Raw genomic sequence first — 22248 nt, 5'->3', positions numbered from 1 at the left:
CCATCTTCCACTGCCTTCCCGGGCCACAGCAGAGAGCTGGACTGGAAGAGGAGCAACCAGGACTAGGACCCAGCACCTATATGGGATGCCAGCGCCACAGGCAGAAGATTAACTGAGTGAGCCACGGCCACTGTCCCCATAACTTTTGCTTCACCCCTAGTTTCCCACACACTTTGTGAAGACCTCTTATCTGCTTAGGTTTCCAAACAGTTGTTCCCCAATCAAATGCTTTAAAATCAATTTCCACCCTGTGTCACATAAACATTTAAAAGATCTGAACAGTGAAACTGCTAAGCAAATTGAAAACACAAGTTTCAAGACTGGAAGGTTTTCTGTGCAACCAACATCAGAGTTTCTGGGAGACAACAAAGATACTCTACAAAACAACCCAAAACGAAACGCACAGTTCTTTAAAATGAGAAAGGTCAGAAACAGGCAATGAGCATTCAAGAGGAAGCAGAATGGTGTCTAAAACAGTGATGCAGCCCTGTCCCCTCGATGGCTTGGGAAGTGCGTCACAGACCAGAGATTATGGGAGAGAGACCCAACTGGCTGCCGTGTTAACTGTATGCCAGTCACGGGCATCCAAAAGGATGGGAGAGACGACGGACACTCGCTCACTGCTGGCGGGAGCCCAGTAGCAAACTGTGCTCCTGTTTGCTCCATTGCTATAAGCCAGCGATCCCGCCAACGGCCAACCTGGTGCCGGCATGGCTTGGCCTACCACCAAGCAAGCCCTGCACAGCCAACCTCTCGCCCACCCGCCTCGGCCACTTGCTCACTCGACATCACGACTCGGACCGGCAGTATTTCCGAAGCTGCTTCTTCTCCAGCGTCTGTGTTTGTCTGCCCCCTGCCACCCGGACGGCTCCTTTCTAGAACAGAGCCAACTCCTGACGGTATTAAGTCACACCCTAGACCAGATTGGCAGATGTAGCACTTGAAGAGCTTATCAGATACATGGGATTAACAGATGCCAATTTACCTCGGAATCAGCCCTTAAGATGTTCGGATCCGGCTGAAGAGCCCATGAGAGTATTTTAGGCATGGAAAGCCAAGACACTCTGGAAAAAAAAAAAAAAAAAAACCTAAATGAAAGATCTCTGCGAGTGAGAGAGATCCCAGTGGAAAGAACATGCCATCAAAGGAGGAGGTACCCTTCTCTGAAGGGAAGAGAGAATTTCCACTTTGACTATGACCTTGTCTAAATAAGATGGGAGTTGGCAAACTCAAAAGGCTTCCCTAACCTAGGCAACTCAATAGCCTAGGGTGATTACTGACCCCAGAAACAAGAGTGTCAATTTCTTAGTCAACAACAGGAGTCACTGTGCACTTCCTCCTCATGTAGGATCTCTGCCCTTCACGTGTTGTAAAATGTGAATTCTTCCTATAACTAGTACTCAAACAGTACTTGACGCTTTGTGTTTCTGCGTGGGTGCAAACAGTTGAAATCTTTACTTACTATATACTATATTGATCTTCTGTATATAAAGATAATTGAAAATGAATCTTGATGTGAATGGAATGGGAGAGGGAGCGGGAGATGGGAGGATTGGATTGCGGGAAGGAGGCAAGTTATGGGGGGAAAAGCCACGGTAATCTATAAGCTGTACTTTGGAAATTTAGATTTGTTAAATAAAAGTTAAAAAAAGAAAGAAAGAAAGATCAGTGCCCATATGGGCTGTTGGCAATGCAGGCTGGGGCTTTAACCCGCTGTGCGAAAGAGCCGTCCCCAATAAATAAAATCTTTAAAAACGAAAATACAATCAACTTTCTAAAAAAAAAATCCGAAGAAAGCGAGGAGGTGGTATGTTAATTAGCGTGACTGTGGTGGTAACAAGAAAATCAATCCTTTTAAAAAACACTTTTTATTACAGATGTGTTTATTGATTTGAAAGGCAGAGTTCCAGAGAGGGAGAGAGAGGTCTTGCACTCGCTGTTTCACTCCCCAAATGGCCACAACAGCCAGAGCTGAGCTGTTCCGAAGCCTGGATCCGGAGCTTCTTCTGGGTCTGGGTCTGGGTCTGGGTCTGGGTCTCCCACACACACAGGCCCAGGGGCCCGAGGACTTGGGCAAATCCTCTACTGCTTCCCAGCCATAGCAGAAAGCTGGATCGGAAGACCGGGGCCCCTACGGGATGCAGGCACTGCAGGCCTCTCTCTCTCTCTCTCTCTCTCTCTCTCTCTCTCTCTCTCTCTCTCTATCACTGTGTATCTCTACCTCTCTATTGTTAGAGTCGACTGCCCGAAAAACGTCACCAAGAGACATCTCTTATGCAAACAGCAAGGGGAAGCTTTATTGATTATCCAGCATGCTGGGGCTGTCTGATCATACATGAACAGAGCAGCCCCGAATAACCAAAGGTTAGGGTTTATAAAGGCAAAAACCGTTAAACCGGGAAGGGGGGAATACATGGTTGCTATGCACGGTTGCTATACACAGTTGCTAAAATCAAAAGAGAGTACATAAAATCAAAAGAGTATATGGTTACTGGGGTCAACATAACCTAAAACCTAAGTGAAATTAATATTTATCATAATCTTGACAACATCAGTTACAATATTACAATCAGCAATTAGGACTTGACATTAATGTAAGACACAGACAAATCACATCTTCATTATTAGCCCAGGTAACCCAGGTGCAACCTTTCTACTTTTAAGCTTGAGCAATCATGCTAGGGGGTTTTTGTGTGTTGCCAAGGGTGATGTAGTGCACTGCTATTGTCCGACTATTTGAGATCATAGTTTCAGACCAGAGTCTCACGGTGGGGGGTGCTTTCTCAGAATGGAGTCTCAAGTGCTCCAAAATGGAGTCCCTGCTGTCAAGGTGCTACTTCACTCTGTCTTCTTTTTACAGCTGTACCAGGAAGGTTTAAACCTGTAAGCTTAAGCTTAACTTTTTACACCCGCACATATACAATTTTAACTCTTCATTCCCCACTCCTTGTTGTGAGGATCTCTAATCTTAGAGATTTGTTTTTGTATCTTTTAATGTGACATACTGTTGTCTTATGATCATGAGTTTAACATTTTTAACTTGTTTCCGCAAGAAGGTGATGAGTCTATTTAACACACAAGGTCCTATGGTTACAATTAGGAGTAGAATAATTAAGGGTCCTGTTTGGGCTGACAGTAGAGTAGTAAGCCATGGGGACTGGCCGAACCATGACTCAAACCATCCCTGTTGAGTTTCCCTCTCCTGTTGCCGTTTTTCCAGTCGTTTTCTGAGTTTGGCCATGAAGTTTCTAACCACCTGGGTTCAGTCAGCATAAAAACAATATTTTTCCTTTAGGGCCGCACATAACACCCCCCACCTATGAGAATGAGATCCAACCCCCGCCTGTTCTGTAATACTGAAATGCAGATACTGGGCTGCATCTGGGAGATTGTGGAAGATTTGTCAGGCAGAAGGATCTCCACCTGGCAGGTTATCAGGTAGAAGGGGGCAGGGCAGGATGTAAAGGCCGGGCTGCCCATGAAACATTGTCAGGATGACTGAGATGCAGATGCATATGGTGGACACATTAGGCCTTTATGTCACACACACATAAGCTCATAACTGACTTTCTGCCTAATATTTTTCCCTCAAGAGGTAATACCCAAAATTCTTCTTTGGGATTATGGATGGAGTTCCATCTTCTGTAACTTCTTCGAAGCTGGCATGTGGGCGTTGAGGGGGATTTGGGTATTTCCTCTTGCTACCTGTCTTATGGTGTGCAACAGTGGCCTTGGAAAGACTGTACTGTTTGGTCCAGAGGGCTGTTCAGGTAGTCCAGTGGAATGGGCTGGAAGCCTTGTCTGACGACCATTTGGAGTTAACAGCTTTTAGTCTGTTAGAGACAAAACAAATAAGGGCATTAAAAACACACGGTGTAAGGAGAAGCATCTATAGTTTCAGTACAGGAGTGGAGGGGACCACTTCCCCCTGGACTATTGGATAGACTTTTAAGGCCTGGCAGGGTGTGTGAGGCCCAGACCTATCCATGGGGTGCTGTTAAGAAAATTGTAAGAGATGCAAATCTCCTTTAAGGGAGGCACCCTGTTGACTTGCATTACATGGCTGGACTAGGAGAGTTAAATAGGAGGCTGATAGAAATAGGCAACTTACGTTTTACTGACCCTAGGCCATCCCCTCAATAGCAGTGGCTGGAGCTGGAAGCTGGGCAGAGGCTGGGCAGAGCCAAAGGCTTTTTAGCTCGGGGCCACAGGGTCAGCGGTTCTGAACCAGGAGTCCTTCGACACCCAGGGCAGTTCCGTGTCCAGTGGCTGTGCTCTTGGCAGGGCTGACAGAAGGCATTTGCTGTTACGACAGCTGCTTGCCCAACGCCCTGGCTCCTTATATCAGCAACAGGTGCACAGGTTTGGGGTGCACTGGCCTTGCTGGGTCTCCTTGATGGCAGATCACCGTGTAAAGCAGCCATTGATTGGCCTGTTGCCCATCCCTACATTGCTCCTGCTGCTAGCTTGCTCCTCATTCCACTGGTCTCTAATAAAGTGGACCATGGAGGCAGCCTCTATGATGCCAGTCAAGGGGGGTGCCCAACCCAACCCTGATTTTTGGAGATTTTTTAATATCAGGGTGAGCTAGAAAAATTATGGTCATGGGCAAATTCTGACACTTAGTATTTTCCTGTGAGTTAAGACCATGCCCATGAGGAGAACTATGACCCTTTAGGTAAGATCAACTGTGGTGACCTGTTTGTATACTTTGAGGTCGTCAGTTTAACTTTTTATCTATTTTTTAGTTTGGTTTAAAAGGGGAGTTCTGCCCATTTAACGCGTACACTGAAAAATTGATCTAGTAGTTTAACCCCCCCCCCCTTTTTTTTTTATGTTGTTTGGGGCCCTATACTGTGGCCAGGCATTATTACAGAAAAGGTCAGTCATCCCTTAAATAAGGTCTGGGGATCAAACCGTATGTCACAGTGGAGAGTCCTGCAGAACAGTAGTAACTTCCCTTCTGGAAGAGAAAAGAGGAGAAGTGAGGCAGCAAGTTGGGTCTCTAGCCTGACTTTCTGGGCTTTTAGATTTAACTGGCAGTTTAACCAGTGTTTACTGTGTAGCCTGACTTAGAGGAGAAATTGTGGCAGAGGTCTCTGCCATCCTTTGGCTTCCGGGTATTTACCGTGTAGCCTGTGGACACTAGCGCTTTCTTGGGTTTCTGGAACCCAGTTTTTTAGCATCTGCCACATAACCATAACTTAACAGAGACAGTAGAGTACACAATGGATTAACATGAATTTTATGTCTCTTGTTGTCGAATAAACCAGAAATAAAAAAAACCTTGTATATAAGAGTTTTATTTAACAGAGTCAAAAAGAGCTTACAGGACCTAACTCTAGAAATGGCAGAGTAATCGATTAAGCAGACGCTGTTAAAATAGACGTTACAGTTTTTGCAGAAACAGATTCCAAGATTTATGATTTAGACCATTTTTAGATATTTACTAACATTAGTATATTTTTTTTTAAACTCCATTGTTATAACAGAAGATTAGACTTTAACTTTAGGTCAGTGTAATTTTGGTATTAGCATTTAACTCTGTAAATAATATTTTAAAATTATAAACATTTTAAAACTTTTTATGACTTGTTTACACCTTTTGAAACTTTATACCCGTAGTTTTTTTTTTTTTACATAGCCTTGAATTGTCATGTATGGACAACCTATGAGAATACATGTTAACAAACTCAGTTTTTTTTTTTTTATTGAATTTGAGATGTTAAAAGTATATATAATATATTTTTCCAAGTTTTACTTAGCACTGATGCCTAGATGACTTAAGACACTGAGTTATTAATGAATACCACACCATTATCTGAAATAAAAGTTAAAATTACATTTTTATATTTTTAAGTAACACGAGGATAACACCTCCTGGACAGCAAACATTAGTGCATGTTTACAACTTTGAAAAGATCTTCCTCATTAAGAGAAACAAGTTTAAAGCATATCAAAGACATGTAAAACTGAGCAAGCAAGCCACTGAGCAAACTGAAGGGCGTTTGCATTACCTCAATTTTCTGAACCAATCTGCATTGGCTTACTTTAGTTAACAACATAAAGGCTTGTATACACAGAATTTTACTCTTATTTTTATAAGACCGCTTTAGCTGGAAAGCAATAACATAAATACAGCATAGGTCTGACACCATTTATAACATTTTAATATATTTTATATAATTTGAATTGACCCAAGCAGCTGTTACTTTAACAAATTTAGAGTCTCATCCTTTGAGAGTTCCAGGGATCCGACTGGAAGCCCAAAGTTGGAAGACTCAGTTTAGAATTTAAGCTGTCAGAGAGTCAAACCATTTAGCCAAAATTAGTACATTTCTGATCAGTTGGGTAATTACTTAGACATTAAAAACAGATAAACAATGTAAACAAACTTCGTGCTGTAGTTTTTCCAATCAAGACTCATAATGGCAATAGAAAAACGCGAAACCTTCAAGACAGGTGAACGCTCTCAGATGAGTCAGGGACAGCAGCACAGAAAAGAGCTGATTATCAGCATATGAACCCATTGTTTAGGTTTTTATTAGCTGCAAAGAGAAAAACCCATCAGTTTGGAAAGGGTTAATGGCTTAAGGTTCTGGCTCCCTTAGGTAAGGTCAGCAGTGGTATTGAATTGGAAATTCCTCCAGGAGAGGAAAAAGAAGCAGCCCTGGGGTGGGGGCTCTGCCTAGAGATATTTGGAGTGCAGAGAAAGGCTGTGTTCCCCCATTTACAGGGAAGACTGCACACACCGGGGCCTGGCAGGACTAATCGTGGGGTTGGGTAGGTGCGCCGTTTTACCAAGAGTGTTGGGAACCTCCTATAATTTAACCAAAGCCAGATCAATTAGGACTACTGCAGACACTCAGTCAATTACAACAGATAGTTAACTTTAGCTCTTTTCCAGATTTAGTCCTCAGGCAATCAAAGCTTAGCAACAGTAATAGTTCACAAAAAACTTAAGACGCACCAGAGCTACCATAAGTTGCAAAGACAGAAAACTTTTTACCCGGTTGGAAAGGGTTAACAGGTAACAGGTAACAGCTTTTCCCTGGGTGGAGAGACCTGTGGAATTTCCCTCTCCCTTTCTCCTGGCCAGTGGTATAGGAATGGAGATGAGGAGAGCAAAAGAGTGGGGGAGGGAGCCCCTGGAGGAGGAGGAAGGCAGAAAGCAATGAAGCTCCTCATGAAATCTCCTATCGCTTAAGGTTACCCACTACCTAGTTGTCTGAGTTTACCTGAGGGCCAATATTAGCCTCGACCGAAGCTAAGCCCTGCTCGCGTAGCAGTAGGCAGCGTGACCAGGCGTCCCTCCGAGAGAGAGACCTGGTGCTCGGGTCACAGTCCGGCTGCCTGGAAGCCGAAGCGAGCTCAGGGGGTCTCCAGACTCTCAGCCAACTGCCCTGCCTAATTTCCCTCCCATTCCTTACAATCCCTCTGGAGTTTCGGCCATAGCTAAGCCGTGGCCGGGGGGACTCCGCGTTCTCAGAGAGCTGTGGGGTGCCGGACACTCAACGGTCACTTCCACAGATCCGGTCCCGCTTGAGGGAAGGAATACTGACCTCCGATGTTTTCTCAAAATCCCGGTCTGGGTGCCCTTGACGGCCAGGCAGGAGAATGGCCTCTTTCACTTGGCGAATGAGTGGTAAATGGAGAGCCCTCCGGGGGCCAATCCACTCCCAGAGCTGGCCATTCAGAGGCACAGAAAGACTGCCACTTTACCTTCTTGACTGACAAAGAGAGGTTATGTGCCCGGTCGCTTACCTCCTACCAATGATTCAAAGTTAGAGACAAAGGTGTAGACACAGTCTGGCCCATGTTAGCAGACATCACAATGTACACGAACAGACAAACAGTGTAGAGAATCAGCACACAACAACCACACAAAGTGTCCGTAGAGGAACTGAGATAAACTACTGGTCGCGATGATGCTGGCAATACAAACACAGACTCTGGAACCGCCTCAGAGCCCTGTGAGGATGCCGGTAATACAAATGCAAGCTCCGGAACCACTTCAGAACCTACAAATGCAGACTCCAGAACCACTTCAGAGTCACCCGACAATGCTGGCAATACAAATGCAGATTCCAAATCTACCAATACGGGAGCCATCACAGCACCCCATACAATGCTGAATGACAAGAGAATACAATCAACAAATAACAAGACAACCAACAAAGCACCTTACAACTACAAAAGACTAATAATAAGAAGGCCTTACCGGCCACCCCATCTGTGCTGGGAATGCAGACTCCACGCCTGCCCCGTCGGAAGTATCTGGGCGTCCCCAGCCTTCCTTTGTCCTCCTGAGGCGTCCCTCAGGGCCGTAGCCTGTGGCCCCCGGGCACATCTGCCAGCCACAGCCAGGAAGGGCTCACGCCCTATCCCAGCGGCTACTACACCAGCACAGTTCCCGAAACCCTCGAGCGCTCACAAACTACCAAAATCCAGAATGAAGAGACACAAACCACAAATAAGCCGGCCGACAACACGAATAGGCGCCTGCACTTACCCCGAGAGATATCTGTTGGAGACGTCCCCAGGCAGCAGTCAGATCTCGCTGGGGCCTCCAAATGTTAGAGTCAACTGCCCGAAAAACGTCACCAAGAGACATCTCTTATGCAAACAGCAAGGGGAAGCTTTATTGATTATCCAGCATGCTGGGGCTGTCTGATCATACATGAACAGAGCAGCCCCGAATAACCAAAGGTTAGGGTTTATAAAGGCAAAAACCGCAAAACCGGGAAGGGGGGAATACATGGTTGCTATGCACGGTTGCTATACACAGTTGCTAAAATCAAAAGAGAGTACATAAAATCAAAAGAGTATATGGTTACTGGGGTCAACATAACCTAAAACCTAAGTGAAATTAATATTTATCATAATCTTGACAACATCAGTTACAATATTACAATCAGCAATTAGGACTTGACATTAATGTAAGACACAGACAAATCACATCTTCATTATTAGCCCAGGTAACCCAGGTGCAACCTTTCTACTTTTAAGCTTGAGCAATCATGCTAGGGGGTTTTTGTGTGTTGCCAAGGGTGATGTAGTGCACTGCTATTGTCCGACTATTTGAGATCATAGTTTCAGACCAGAGTCTCACGGTGGGGGGTGCTTTCTCAGAATGGAGTCTCAAGTGCTCCAAAATGGAGTCCCTGCTGTCAAGGTGCTACTTCACTCTGTCTTATTTTTACAGCTGTACCAGGAAGGTTTAAACCTGTAAGCTTAAGCTTAACTTTTTACACCTGCACATATACAATTTTAACTCTTCACTATCCCTATCTCTATCTCTCTGTATCTCTCTCTACCTCTATCTCATCACTAACTCTACCGCTCTGAGCTCTGCCTTCAAACAAATAAAAAAGAAAAAAATATCCCTGCCCTGCTGGAGCCCGAAGGAATCCCTCCCTGGCTCCTGATTGGACAGGAAGAGCAAGGGGGCGGGCCTGAGGCGCCTAGCGACCTGCGGGAAGCAGAGGCGAGAACTCTGGGAGAACTTGACCACTGGAAAGCGGGTCCGGGCGCCCGAGTCTCAGGCCCGTCCCCTCGTGCGTGGCCCGGGGAGGCCCGCTGCCCACCCACCGCCCGAGAGCACGCGGAGGACGGCAGCCCACGAACGTGGCCACCACACCCTTGCGGCCCTGGATTTCGCGTTGTCTACGATGGCGCCCCCTGGCGCTCCACGGTGGCGGCGACCCCGGACTCTGGTGGCGGCTGGGGGCCAAGGCCGCGGCCAGGTCACCAGGCCCGCCTGACTGCCCTCAGGAACCCCATAAATCGTCTTCTTGTGGCACTTCACAAGTATCTAAGTTCACCATTACAAAACGTCCACACACTACAGAAAACCAGCCTCCAGGCTGTGATGCCTTGGACCAGCCCAGAGAGCCCCCAAACTCCCAGCACATTTGCTTTTGTAAAGAACAAGGCAGAGGAGTGGTCCCTCCAGGGCTGTCTCCAGGTCACCTGCAGGGGCTCCTACAGACTGCTTCGTCCTTTTTCTTTTTTCTAGGACTGGAAAAAATTCGGCCCTTGAAGTCTGGGGGTTCAGATATCTGCTAGTCGTCGGGCTCGTCGTCATGGAACAAGCGGTACATGCGCACGAGCTCCCCGATGTCATGAGGCAGCGAAGCCCAGGGCGCAGAGGAGTCCAGATGGCTGTTGTGCAGATCGGCGGGCAGCGGGTCCTCGGCAGCCTCGGGGCCCTGCGCCTGGGAGCCCCCGGGACCCTGCTCTTCCTCCGCAGGCGCGCTGAGCTCCGAGCATGTTGGCGGCGGCGGCGGCGGCGGCAGTGGCAGCAGCAGCGGTGGTGGCAGAGGAGGCGGAGGAGGAGGCTGAGGTGTGGACTCGCTGGGCTGGCGGGGCTGGCCCTTTGGCTGCAGTTTTCTTTGCTGGGCGCGCTGATTTTTAAACCAGGTCTGGGGAGGAAGGGAGGGAGCAGGTTACTCCAGAGGCAAGGACCCCAGGGAGACCCCATGGGCCTCAGAAGCTCGGGGCCCTTGTGGCGTGGGCACGCTGGGCTCAAGCCTCTTTCTCAAACGCTGTGCCGGGCCCGGGAGGGAGCCGCAGGCATCAGGTAAAGGGGAGGGGGCCGGGCAGCCTCTGCCCTGCTCCCAAGCGATCCTCCTCAGCAGAACCTAGAACTTTGCGCGCTAGGCTTTGCACCACAAAGGCTCACGTTCTGGGAGCTCTACTCTAAGGACACAGTACTGAGAGGTGCGGAGACCCTCGGAGGGGAGGCCTGGTGGGGTCATTCGGCCATGGGGTCGCGCGCAGCCGCCGTGGGCCCTGGGGGCAGTGAACCGGCCGATGGAAGACGCCTCTCTCTGCCTCGAACTCGTTCAAAGAGATAAATACATCTTAAAAAAAAAGTCGGTCTCATTGCGTCTCATCCAATACATTTAAACGCGCTCCCTGCACACACGTGTTGGCTCAGCCTGCGCGGGCGGCTCTCGGCTGGCTCCCCGCGCTGGGGCTGGGCTGTGATATCCACCAGGCGCGGTCCTGGCCGCCACCGCCGGCCGACTCAGACTTGAACTCTTGCGCCCACAACCGCCACCGCAATGCAGCCGCGAGGGCCCAGTCCGCCCTCCCGGGGGAGTCTTTCTTGTCAAGTGCCCACGCGCAGGAAGTTCGGGACAAGTCCCGGGGCAGCCTCTGCCTGCCAGCCTCGCGGGGACTGCGAAGCGCAGCGCGCGCATTGGCCATTGCCCTGAGCAGCCAGCGCAGCGGTGACCACAGCAAGTGAGTGCGCGGCGCGGAGGGCGCGGGGCTCAGGACATACCTTGATCACATACACATCCAGATGAAGCTCGGGCGCTAACTCTTGGACTCGGCTCCAATCTGGGCAGCGGCTGGTTTCTAAAACAGCTTGCAGCATCCCCAGCTGGTCGGGGGTAAAGGCCGTGCGGCTGCGGCGAGAGGACCTGGGCGCTGCAGAGGGAACAGCAACACAGGCCTTTGGTTTGCTTTAAGCAAGAATCCATTGGAGTTCCTGATGCAGACATTTGGGGCGTGACCTGGTCCCCGGTTGCTCGGGAGACACCAGCGCTCTCTCTCGGGGTCTCTTCCTCTTTGCCAGGGTCTCGCAAAGGAATTTTGGCAAAGGCACCCTGGAAGGCAGAGCCTGATCTCATGGTCATGCATTTTCGACGTGAGCTTGAACTTCACGAGGGGAAGATGTCCTGCTGCCACACACGTCCACACACACACACAGACACACAGAAACACACACATACATACACAAAAACACACACACATCCACCCACACACACACGCATACATACCTAAATGCACATACATGCATACATACACACCCACACACTCACACCCACACCCACACCCACACCTGCACCCACACCCTGTGAAGGCAAGTGCCAAGCTCGCAGTTTTCTCCCAGCTCATGAGAAAGACAGAGAGAGAGACAGAGAGAGAGAAAAACTGCATAGGGCTTTGGAGGAAGCCCTCAGCCATGGAGGGGTTGGAAAGAGATGGAGAAAGAGCCGCAGGCAGAGGAGAAGGAGGCCAGAAGCACATGTGCGTGGTTAGAATGCAGCCACTGGGGCCGGCCCCTGGGAGGCCTTGCAATGCTGGGTTCCTATCCCAGAGTCCCAGTTGGAGTCCCGGCTGCTCCACTTCCCATCCAGCTCCCTGCAAGTGCACCTGGGAAAGCAGTAGAAGATGGCCCAAGTACTCAGGCCCCCACACCCACATGGGAGACCCAGATGGAGCTCCCGGCTCCTGGCTTTGGATTGCACCAGCTCTTGGCCATTGCAGCTACCCATGCAAATACACATGCAAAGGAAATGTTTTTTCATTTTCAGAAGGCGCCTGGCATTGTGGCAGAGTGGGTAAAACCCACCACTGGCAACACTGGCGTCCCATATGCACACTGGGGCAAGGCCCAGCTGCTCCACTGCCTATGCAGCTCCCCGCTCATGTGCCTAGGGAAGCAGCAGAGGACGGCGCAAGTGATGGGACCCCTGCACCCATGTGGGAGAGCTTATTTTTATTATAAAACTCACATTCGAGGATAGACTTTCTTTCTTTCTTTGTTCTTTTTTGAAAAAAAAAAAAAAAAGATCGATTCATTTCTTTGAAGGTCAGAGTTACTCCCCAACTGGCCACAATGGCTCGAGCTGTGCCAATGCAAAGGCAGGAGCCAGGAGCTTCTTCCGGGTCTGCCATGCAGGTGCAGGGGCCCAAGGACTTGGGCTGTGTTCTACTGCTTTCCCAGGCCATAGCAGAGGGCTGGATCAGAAAAGGAGCAGCCGGGACTCGAAGCGGCGCCCGGACTCGAAGCGGCGCCCGTATGGGATGCCTGCCCTTCAGGCCGGGGCTTTAAGCCGCTGCACCACAGCGCCGGCCCCATCAACTCACTCTTTCAACACATGGTTTTCAAAGAGAAAGATTGTGTCTGTGTCTCCAGACAAGAAATGCACTCTACGCTAGGGTTTTCCAAGGCAAAGGAAAATGGGAGAAAATACAGAGAGACTAAGAAATGCATGGAAATAGGAGTCAAAAACTGAGCTCATTCTGGTGCAAAAAGAATGTTTTGGAACGCCATGCATAACTTTTTCTTCCTACCTATTTTCCCAGGAACTTTCTGAAGACCCCTTATCTGCATAGGTGGATTCCAAACAGTTTTTGCCCAAGTCAATGTTTTAAAATCCATTTCCATGAACTTTTCTAGTAGCCTTGCGTCACATGGACATTTAAAATATCTGAACAGTGCAACTCGGAAGCAAGTGGAAAACACAAGCCAAAGACTGGAAGGTTTTCTGTGCCAGCAACACCAGAGTTTCCGGGAGACCCCACTGGCTGCCGTGTTAACAGTATGACAGTCACGGGCATCCCAAAGGATGGGAGAGACGGCGGACACTCGCTCACTGCTGGCGGGAGCCCTGCAGCAAACTGTGCTCCTGTTTGCTCCATTGCCAGAAGCCAGCGATCCCGCCAACGGCCAAGCCGGTGCTGGCATGGCTTGGCCTACCACCAAGCAAGCCCTGCACAGCCAACCTCTCGCCCACCCGCCTCGGCCACTTGCTCACTCGACATCAGGACGCGGACCGGCAGTATTTCCGAAGCTGCTGCTTCTCCAGCTTCTGCGCTTGTCTGCCCCTTGCCGCCCGCCCGCCTGGCTAAAGGATGGCTCCTTTAGAGAAGGAAGCCAACTTGGCATGGTATGAAGTCTTTGATGGACCCTCCCTAAGTCACACCCTAGACCTGATTGACAGATGTGCCGCTTGAAGAGGTGAACCCCAGCCCCTGGCTCCCGGCTCCCCATTGGCACAGCTCTGACCCTTGTGGCCATTTGGGGCGTGAAGCAACGGAAGGCAGACCTTTCTCCCTGTCTCTTCTTCTCATTGTCTGCAGCTCTACCTCTCCAAGAATTCAATAACAACATCCTCAAACAACGATTTATGTTATTTTATTTTACTTTATTTTATTGGAAAGACCAGTGCCCATATGGGCTGTTGGCGCTGCAGGCTGGAGGTTGAACCCGCTGTGCTACAGCGCCGGCCCCAATCAATCCAATCTTTAAAAATGAAAAGACAATCATCATTCTGCAAAAACATCCTAAGAAAGCGAGGAGGTGGTATGTTAATTAGCGTGACTGTGGTGGTCACAAGAAAATCAATCTTTTCAAAAAACACTTTTTGGTACAGATGTGTTGATGGATTGGAAAGGCAGAGTTCCAGCCGCGGCCCGGCTTGCGCGTTGTCTACGATGGCGCCCCCTGGCGCTCCACGGTGGCGGCGACCCCGGACTCTCTGGTGGCGGCTGGGGGCCAAGGCCGCGGCCAGGTCACCAGGCCCACCTGACTGCCCTCAGGAACCCCATAAATCCTCTTCTTTAAGCACTTCAAAAACATCTAAGTTCACCGTTACAAAACGTCCACACACTACAGAAAACCAGCCTCCAGGCTGTGATGCCTCCGACCAGCCCAGAGATCTCCCCAAAATCCCAACACGTTTAGTTTTGCAAAGAACGAGGCAGAGGAGTGGTCCCTTCAGGGCTGTCTCCAGGTCGCCGGCAGGGGCTCCTACATGCTTCATTCTTTTTTTCTTCTTTCTTTTTTCTAGGACTGGGAAAATTTGGCCCTTGAAGTCTGGAGGTTCAGATATCTGCTAGTCGTCGGGCTCGTCGTCATCGAACAAGCCGTACATGCGCACCAGCTCCCCGATGTCATGGGGCAACGAAGCCCAGGGCGCTGAGGAGTCCAGATGGATATTTTGCAGATCGGCGGGCAGCGGGTCTTCGGCAGCCTCGGGGCCATGCGCCTGGGAGCTCTCAGGGCCGTGATCTTCCTGCGAAGGTGTGCTGAGCTCTGAACCTGGTGGTGGTGGGGACTCGCCGGGCTGGCGGGGCTGGCCCTTTCGCTGCAGTTTTCTTTGCTGGGCGCGCTGATTTTTAAACCAGGTCTGGGGAGGAAGGGAGGGAACAGGTTACTCCAGAGGCAAGGACCCCAGGGAGACCCCATGGGCCTCAGAAGCTCGGGGCCCTAGTGGCGTGGGCACGCTGGGCTCAAGCCTCTTTCTCAAACGCTGTGCCGGGCCCAGGAGGGCAGCAGAACCTAGAACTCTCTGCGCTAGGCTTTGCACCACAAAGGCTCACGTTCTGGGAGCTCGGTCTCTAAGGACACAGTACTGAGAGGTGCGGAGACCCTCGGAGGGGAGGCCTGGTGGGGTCATTCGGCCATGGGGTCGCGCGCAGCCGCCGTGGGCCCTGGGGGCAGTGAACCGGCCGATGGAAGACGCCTCTCTCTGCCTCGAACTCGTTCAAAGAGATAAATACATCCTAAAAAAAAGTCGGTCTCATTGCGTCTCATCCAATACATTGAAAGAAACACAATTTGGAAACGCGCTCCCTGCACACACGTGTTGGCTCAGCCTGCGCGGGCGGCTCTCGGCTGGCTCCCCGCGCTGGGGCTGGGCGGCGCCATCCACCAGGCGCGGTCCTGGCCGCCACCGCCGGCCGCCGGCCGGCTCGGACTTCAACTCTTGTGCCCACAACCGCAACCGCAATGCAGCCGCGAGCGCCCCGTCCGCCCGCCCGGGGGAGTCTTTCTTGTCCAGTGCCCACGCGCAGGAAGTTCGGGACAAGTCCCGGGGCAGCCTCTGCCTGCCAGCCTCGCGGGGACTGCGAAGCGCAGCGCGCGCATTGGCCATTGCCCTGAGCAGCCAGCGCAGCGGTGACCACAGCAAGTGAGTGCGCGGCGCGGAGGGCGCGGGGCTCAGGACATACCTTGATCACATACACATCCAGATGAAGCTCGGGCGCTAACTGTTTGACTGGGCTCCAATCTGGGCAGCGGCTGGTTTCTAAAACAGCTTGCAGCATCCCCAGCTGGTCGGGGGTAAAGGCCATGCGGCTGGGGCGAGAGGACCTGGGCACTGCAGAGGGATCAGCAACACAGGCCTTTGGTTTGCTTTAAGCAGGAATCCATTGGAGTTCCTGATGCAGACATTTGGGGCGTGACCTGGTCCCCGGTTGCTCCAGAGACACCAGCGCTCTCTCTCGGGGTCTCTTCCTCTTTGCCAGGGTCTCGCAAAGGAATTTTGGAAAATGCACCCTGGAAGGCAGAGCCTGATCTCATGGTCATGCATTTTCGACGTGAGCTTGAACTTCACGAGGGGAAGATGTCCTGCTGCCACACACGTCCACACACACACACAGACACACAGAAACACACACATACATACACAAAAACACACACACATCCACCCACACACACACGCATACATACCTAAATGCACACACATGCATACATACACACCCACACACTCACACCCACACCCACACCCACACCCTGTGAAGGCAAGTGCCAAGCTGGCAGTTTTCTCCCAGCTCATGGGAAAGACAGAGAGAGAGAAAAACTGCATAGGGCTTTGGAGGAAGCCCTCAGCCATGGAGGGGTTGGAAAGAGATGGAGAAAGAGCCGCAGGCAGAGGAGAAGGAGGCCAGAAGCACATGTGCGTGGTTAGAATGCAGCCACTGGGGCCGGCCCCTGGGAGGCCTTGCAATGCTGGGTTCCTATCCCAGAGTCCCAGCTGGAGTCCCGGCTGCTCCACTTCCCACCCAGCTCCCTACAAATGCACCTGGGAAAGCAGTAGAAGATGGCCCAAGTACTCGGACCCGCACACCCACATGGGAGACCCAGATGGAGCTCCCGGCTCCTGGCTTTGGATTGCACCAGCCCTTGGCCACTGCAGCTAGAAATGCAAAGTAACTTTTTTTATTTTCAGAAGGCGCCTGGCATTGTGGCAGAGTGGGTAAAACCCACCACTGGCAACATTGCCTATGCAGCTCCCTGCTCATGTGCCTAGCAAAGCAGCAGACAACAACCAGAAGTTACGACCCCTGCACCGATGTGGGAGAGCTTATTTTTATTATAAAACTTGCATTCAAGGCTATACTTTCTTTTTTTTTTTTTTAAAAAAAGAAGGTCTATTCATTTATTTGGTGGTCAGAGTTACACAGAGAAAGAAGGAGAGGCACAGAGAGAGAGAGAGACAGAGAGAGTGTGTTCCATCCACTGGTTCACTCCCCAACTGGCCACAATTACTTGAGCTGTGTCAATCCAAAGGCAGGAGCCAGGAGCTTCTTCCTGGTCTCCCATGTGGGTGCAGGGGCCCATCTTTTCCTGCTTTCCCAGGCCAAGCCAGAGAGCGGGATCAGAAGAGGAGCAGCCTGGACTTGAACCAGAGCCCATATGGGATGCCTGCACTTCCAGCCAGGGCTTTAACCCACTGCACCACAGCGCCGGCCCCATCAACGAACTCTTTAAACAAAAATTTTTAAAAGAGAAAGATTGTATCTGTGTCTCCAGACAAGAGATGCACTCTACACTAGGTTGTTCCAATGCAAAGGAAAACATGAGAAAATACAGAGAGACTAAGAAATGCATGGAAAAAATGAGTCAAAAACTGGGTTCATTCTGGTGCAAAAAAAACCAATTTTTTGAAAGCCGTGCATAACTCTTTCTTTTCTTTTTATATTTAGACAGGCAGAGTTCGACAGAAACAGAGAGAAAGGTCTTCCTTCCATTCGTTCACCTCTGCCCCCCAAATGGCTGCTATGGCCGGCGCACTGTGCTGATCTGAAGCCAGGAGCCAGGTGCTTCCTCCTGGTCTCCCATGGGGTGCAGGGCCCATGCACCTGGGCCATCCTCCACTGCCTTCCCGGGCCACAGCAGAGAGCTGGACTGGAAGAGGAGCAACCGGGACTAGGTGCTGGTAAGACTTGGATTATTACCAAGCCCTGCATGGCCGCCTTGGTTTCCGCACAGCCAACCTCTCGTCCACCCGCCTTGGCCACTTGCTCACTTGACATCAGGATGGGGACCGGCAGTATTTCCGAAGCTGCTTCTTCTCCAGCATCTGCGGTTGCTCTGCCTGTTGCTGCCGGTTGCTTCCTTTATAAGCCAACTTGGGATGGTATTAAGTGTTTGATGGACCCTCCCTAAGTCACACCCTAGACCTATTTACATATATGGCACTTGAAGAGGTTAGCAGGTAGATGGAATGAAAAGATGCCAATTTAAAATGGTAACTTTAGCACTATATCAGCCCCCTCAAGTTCAAGACACTTTTAGGAGCAATGAAACCTCCAGTTGGCCCATCTCTAAAGAACCGGGCACCCTGGGAACTTCACCCTGGCGATGCAGGCTTTCCGACATTCTTCTCTGAGCACAGATATGTGCCCTTCTCTTAGATGCAGAAACAAAGAGAAGTCAGCAGGAGCCGGATCAGGACAGCTGCTGACTGCCTATCAGAACTTTCCAAGTTGGCCTGTGTGGGGAGAGGAAGGGTCAGGGGTGCTGCGCGGAGGACAGGGCTGCTGGCGGGACTTCCCAGGCTTGCTCTGTTCGCTTCCACTGCTTTCTCAGATTAAGCAGATGTTATTCACTGGCTTGCCAACAAGTCAACAGGCAAACTGCCTTGGGCATCCCAAAGAAAACCCGGCGCACTCTGGGAGTGCCTGGACCACCTCCACCCCTTGGTAGCTGCCCATTGCTCTGTCCATGGAATCCTATCAGCATAACCATGTTTAATCTCCTGCTAATTCTTCAGACTCCAAGTGGGGGCACCGCCCTGGCCAGGCAGCAGTGCCCTGGGGCCACATTTGGACACGAGACCACTGCCCCACTGCAGAGCCATGACGCCCCTGGAAGCCTGCCAATGGCCGCAGCCCAGCATCTCCCTCCCCGGGCAGTGGAATTTCAGGGTGTGGAACCTAAAAGTAGATCCATAACAGCACATGGGAGGCCTCCTTTAGCAGGTGGACAAGGGCATTGACAACGGGGATCAGAATATGGTTGCTATAAGAAAACAAAAACAAAAACACTGAGGGACCTGCGCTGTGGTGCAGTAGGTCAATCCTACACCTGTGGTGGCAGCATCCCATATGGGCACTGGTTCTAGTCCTGGCTGCTCCTCTTCCCATCCAGCTTACTGCTATGGCCTGGGAAAGCAGTGGAAGATGGCCCAAGAGATGGGCCCTGCACCACAAGAGGCTCCTGGTTCCTGACTTCAGATCAGCCCCGTTCTGACCATTGTGGCCACCGTGGAAAAGAAGCAGCAGATCAAAGACCTTTCTGTCTCTCCTTCTCACTGTGTGTAACTCTACCTCTCAAATCAATAAATAAAATCTTTAAAAAAAAAAAACCACTGATCTGGGACCTGTGTTGTGACACAATGGGTAAATCAGCCACCTGTGATTAAAGCATCCCATATGGGCGCCGGTTCAAGTCTCCACTGCTCCACTTCGGATCCAGCTCCCTGCTAATGGCCCAAGTGCTTGGACCCCTGCACTCAAGCTCCTGGCTCCTGGCTTGGGCCTGGCCTAGCCCTGGCTGGGCTGTCCACTGCAGGCTTCGTCTTTCACATCATCTTGTCCCCTCTGAAAACAAAGTGTGCATGTGTGCTCTGCTGATATTGCTTTCTCTTTACAACATATTTTATTGTAGGCCACCATCTGTGTCACCAGCATCCTGTATGAACACAAGTTCAAGTCTCAGCTGCTCCACTACTGATCCAGCTGCCCACTAATGCACCTGGGAAAGCAGCAGATGATGGCCCAAGAGTTGGGCCCCAGCACCCATGGAGGAGACCCTGATGGAGCTCCAGGCTCCTGGCTTCAGTCTGGCCCAGCTTTGCTGTGGTGGCCATTTGGGGAGTAACCAGCAGATGGAAGATTCTCCCTCTCTGTCCCTCGCACCCTTCTCTCTAACATTACCTTTCAAATAAATATTTTCTAAAATTGTATGAATGTTGTTAATTTTAAATTTACAACATAAACATTGTGAGGAGTTTCCATATACCCCAGCTGGCTGCCCCATTAATATCTCCTATTGGTGTGTCTGTCACACATGAGCCACACCCAGCTGCCCCAGTTTTTTAATCCAAACTCCTTTCACCCCTCCAGCCCTCCCACTCTAGTCATCCGTGTCTGTGTTCAGATTCTTAGTTTCGTTCCCACACACAGAGGAGGACAGGTGGGACCTGTCTTTCTACACTGCTGGTCTCTGAGGAATGGTCTCCACAACCTTTCCCCACAGCGTCAATGCTCTTCTCTTCTGCCACCCATGCTTCACCAGAAAATTCTTCCCAGCATTCACATGGCTCTCACAGAGGCTCTCTTCAAGCCGGAGTCGAATCCTTCTTGGGGCCCCAATCCAGATCCTGTTCAGAAAGCGAAGGTGGGGCTCTGTGCGTGCGTGGCTCCTATCCATCCTGGAGCTCAGCCAGAGTTCTCGGGGAGCAGTCTGGGGAATGCTGGGTGATGCTGCTCCCCACCCACACCTCCCAGTGCAACAGCAACTGATGCACATCAAAATCTCTCTCTCTCTTTTTTAAGCTTTGTTTATTTATTTGAAAGGTAGAGCTACAGATTAGCAGAGGCAGAGAGAGAGAGAGAGAGAGAGAGAGAGAGAGAGAGAGAGACAGAAAGTCTTCCATCCACTGGTTCACTCCCCTGTGGGCAGCAAAGGCCAGAGCTGTGCCGATCCGAAGCCAGGAGCCAGGAGATTCCTCCAGGTCTCCCACGCGGTTGCAGGAGCCCAAGGGCGTCATGTGCATTCCAGCACACTTCACTTCAGTTGTGACACTGACTGGCATGAAGGTCATCAGCATGCGGTGTGAGAACAGCAGTCTCCACTTGGCCACGGGGACAGCACCAATGCCACCAATCTGGTAGACATCCTGTAGGGGAGATGCTAAGTAGTCAGATGTCTAGTTGGTGGGAGGAGGCAATCTAGGGCTCCCAGCAGTGTGAATCACTGGCATTGCCATCATGCACCCACGTGGGAGACCTGGAAGAAGCTTCTGGCTCCTGGCTTCAAATTGGCACAGCTCTAGCTGTTGCAGCCATATGGAGAGTGAACCAGCAGATGGAAGATTTCTCTCTCTCTCTTCCAAATAAATAGTCATTTTTAAAAAGTAAACTAAAATTCTGTTGCTTGGGTGTATGCTTGGCACAGTGATTAAGACACCGCTTGAGGGCCCAACGATTTGGCATAGTGGATAAAGCCGCCACCTGCAGTGCTGGCATCCCATATGGGTGCTGGTTCCAGTCCCAGTTGCTCCACTTCTGATCCAACTCTGTTGCGGCCAACTGGAGAGTGACCCAGTGGATAGAAGACCTCTCTCTCTCTCTCTCTCTCTCTCTCTCTCTCTGTAGCTCATTCAAATAGGTGCATACATCCTTTTCTCCCTGGTGAAAGGAGCCCCAGCTCTGTGTGTGATTCCAGCGCCTGGGGGGTTGTGCAGATTGTGCCTCTGTGACCCAGGCCCTGGCAACCCAGCAGCAGTGGAGAATTTCCCACAGGACCACTGAAGATCAAAATTTAGGTTGACTTGGCACAGAGACCCTGGGCCACGGCTTCTACAGCAGAGCTGCAGAGAACTCAGAATCAATGAACAGATTCAACGCAGGACAGCCACAGAGGCCTGGGCCACCCCCTTTTGGAGCTCCAGTGGGAGCCAAAAAACTGGTGCAGTAGGTTCCAAAAGTGCTAGGCTCCATGTAGAGCCCCAGGGACTCGCCATTTGGGGAGTGACCCACCAGATGGAAGAGCTGTGTCCTCTGTCTCTCCCTTTCTGGAACTACCTTCCAAAGAAATCAATCTGCTAACAGAGAGGAAAGAACTGGCCCATGGAAGTGTTGGGAGAACAGACTGGAAAATCCTTCCAGGGAGAGACCTGGGCTTTGGGCTTTAGCTCGCTCCTTCTTGGGTATCTGGACTCTGAAGCCCTTGCGCAGTGGGCAGCAGTGCCAGGAAGCGGCTGCTCAGGGCAGCATGCAGGGACTGGCAGGAGCGCTTGGTCCCTTGAGCTCCCAGAGCTGGGAAGCCGAGGTGCCAAGCCAGAGCACTGGGGCCGGGGCGCGCTCTCTGGAGTGGGGCGGGGGCCATGGTGAGGTCCCTGCCCGGTTGAGGGCATAGCGCCCACGCTGCTTCGGCGCCTACCCCGCCGCCTCCGTGGGGATGACTCGGTTGCCCACAGCATAGGGGTCTCCCAGTGGGAGCTTTGGCAAGTGTAGAGGCTGACTCAGTGCTTCTGTGGCTGAGGGAGCCAGGACCCCCGCCCCACCTCAGGACCCCAGGGTTGTCAGTCCGCTGAGGACTGACTGCGTGGAGGTGAAGCTGGAGGCAGGGCTGCACGCAAATGAAGGAGTAAGGATGGACGACGCAGGTGGGAGGATGAGGGGTACGGCTTTATTTCTTTATCTGATGGGGGA

The 22248-nt window shown here is 51.1% G+C and overlaps 1 long non-coding RNA gene across 1 annotated transcript; it reads right to left on the bottom strand.

Annotated features, from left to right (window-relative positions):
* Positions 1–4808: 4808 nt before the first annotated feature.
* LOC138846806 (uncharacterized) lies at positions 4809–8154 on the bottom strand. Its single transcript, XR_011384336.1, has 2 exons — positions 7563–8154; positions 4809–4963 (listed from the first exon to the last, which is right to left on the bottom strand). It is a non-coding gene; the product is annotated as an uncharacterized lncRNA (long non-coding RNA).
* Positions 8155–22248: the final 14094 nt, after the last annotated feature.

This window comes from Oryctolagus cuniculus, chromosome 18 (assembly GCF_964237555.1).
Source record: "Oryctolagus cuniculus chromosome 18, mOryCun1.1, whole genome shotgun sequence".
In the NCBI taxonomy this organism is placed as follows: Eukaryota; Metazoa; Chordata; class Mammalia; order Lagomorpha; family Leporidae; genus Oryctolagus; species Oryctolagus cuniculus.
This window is presented reverse-complemented; position numbering and strand designations above follow the sequence as displayed.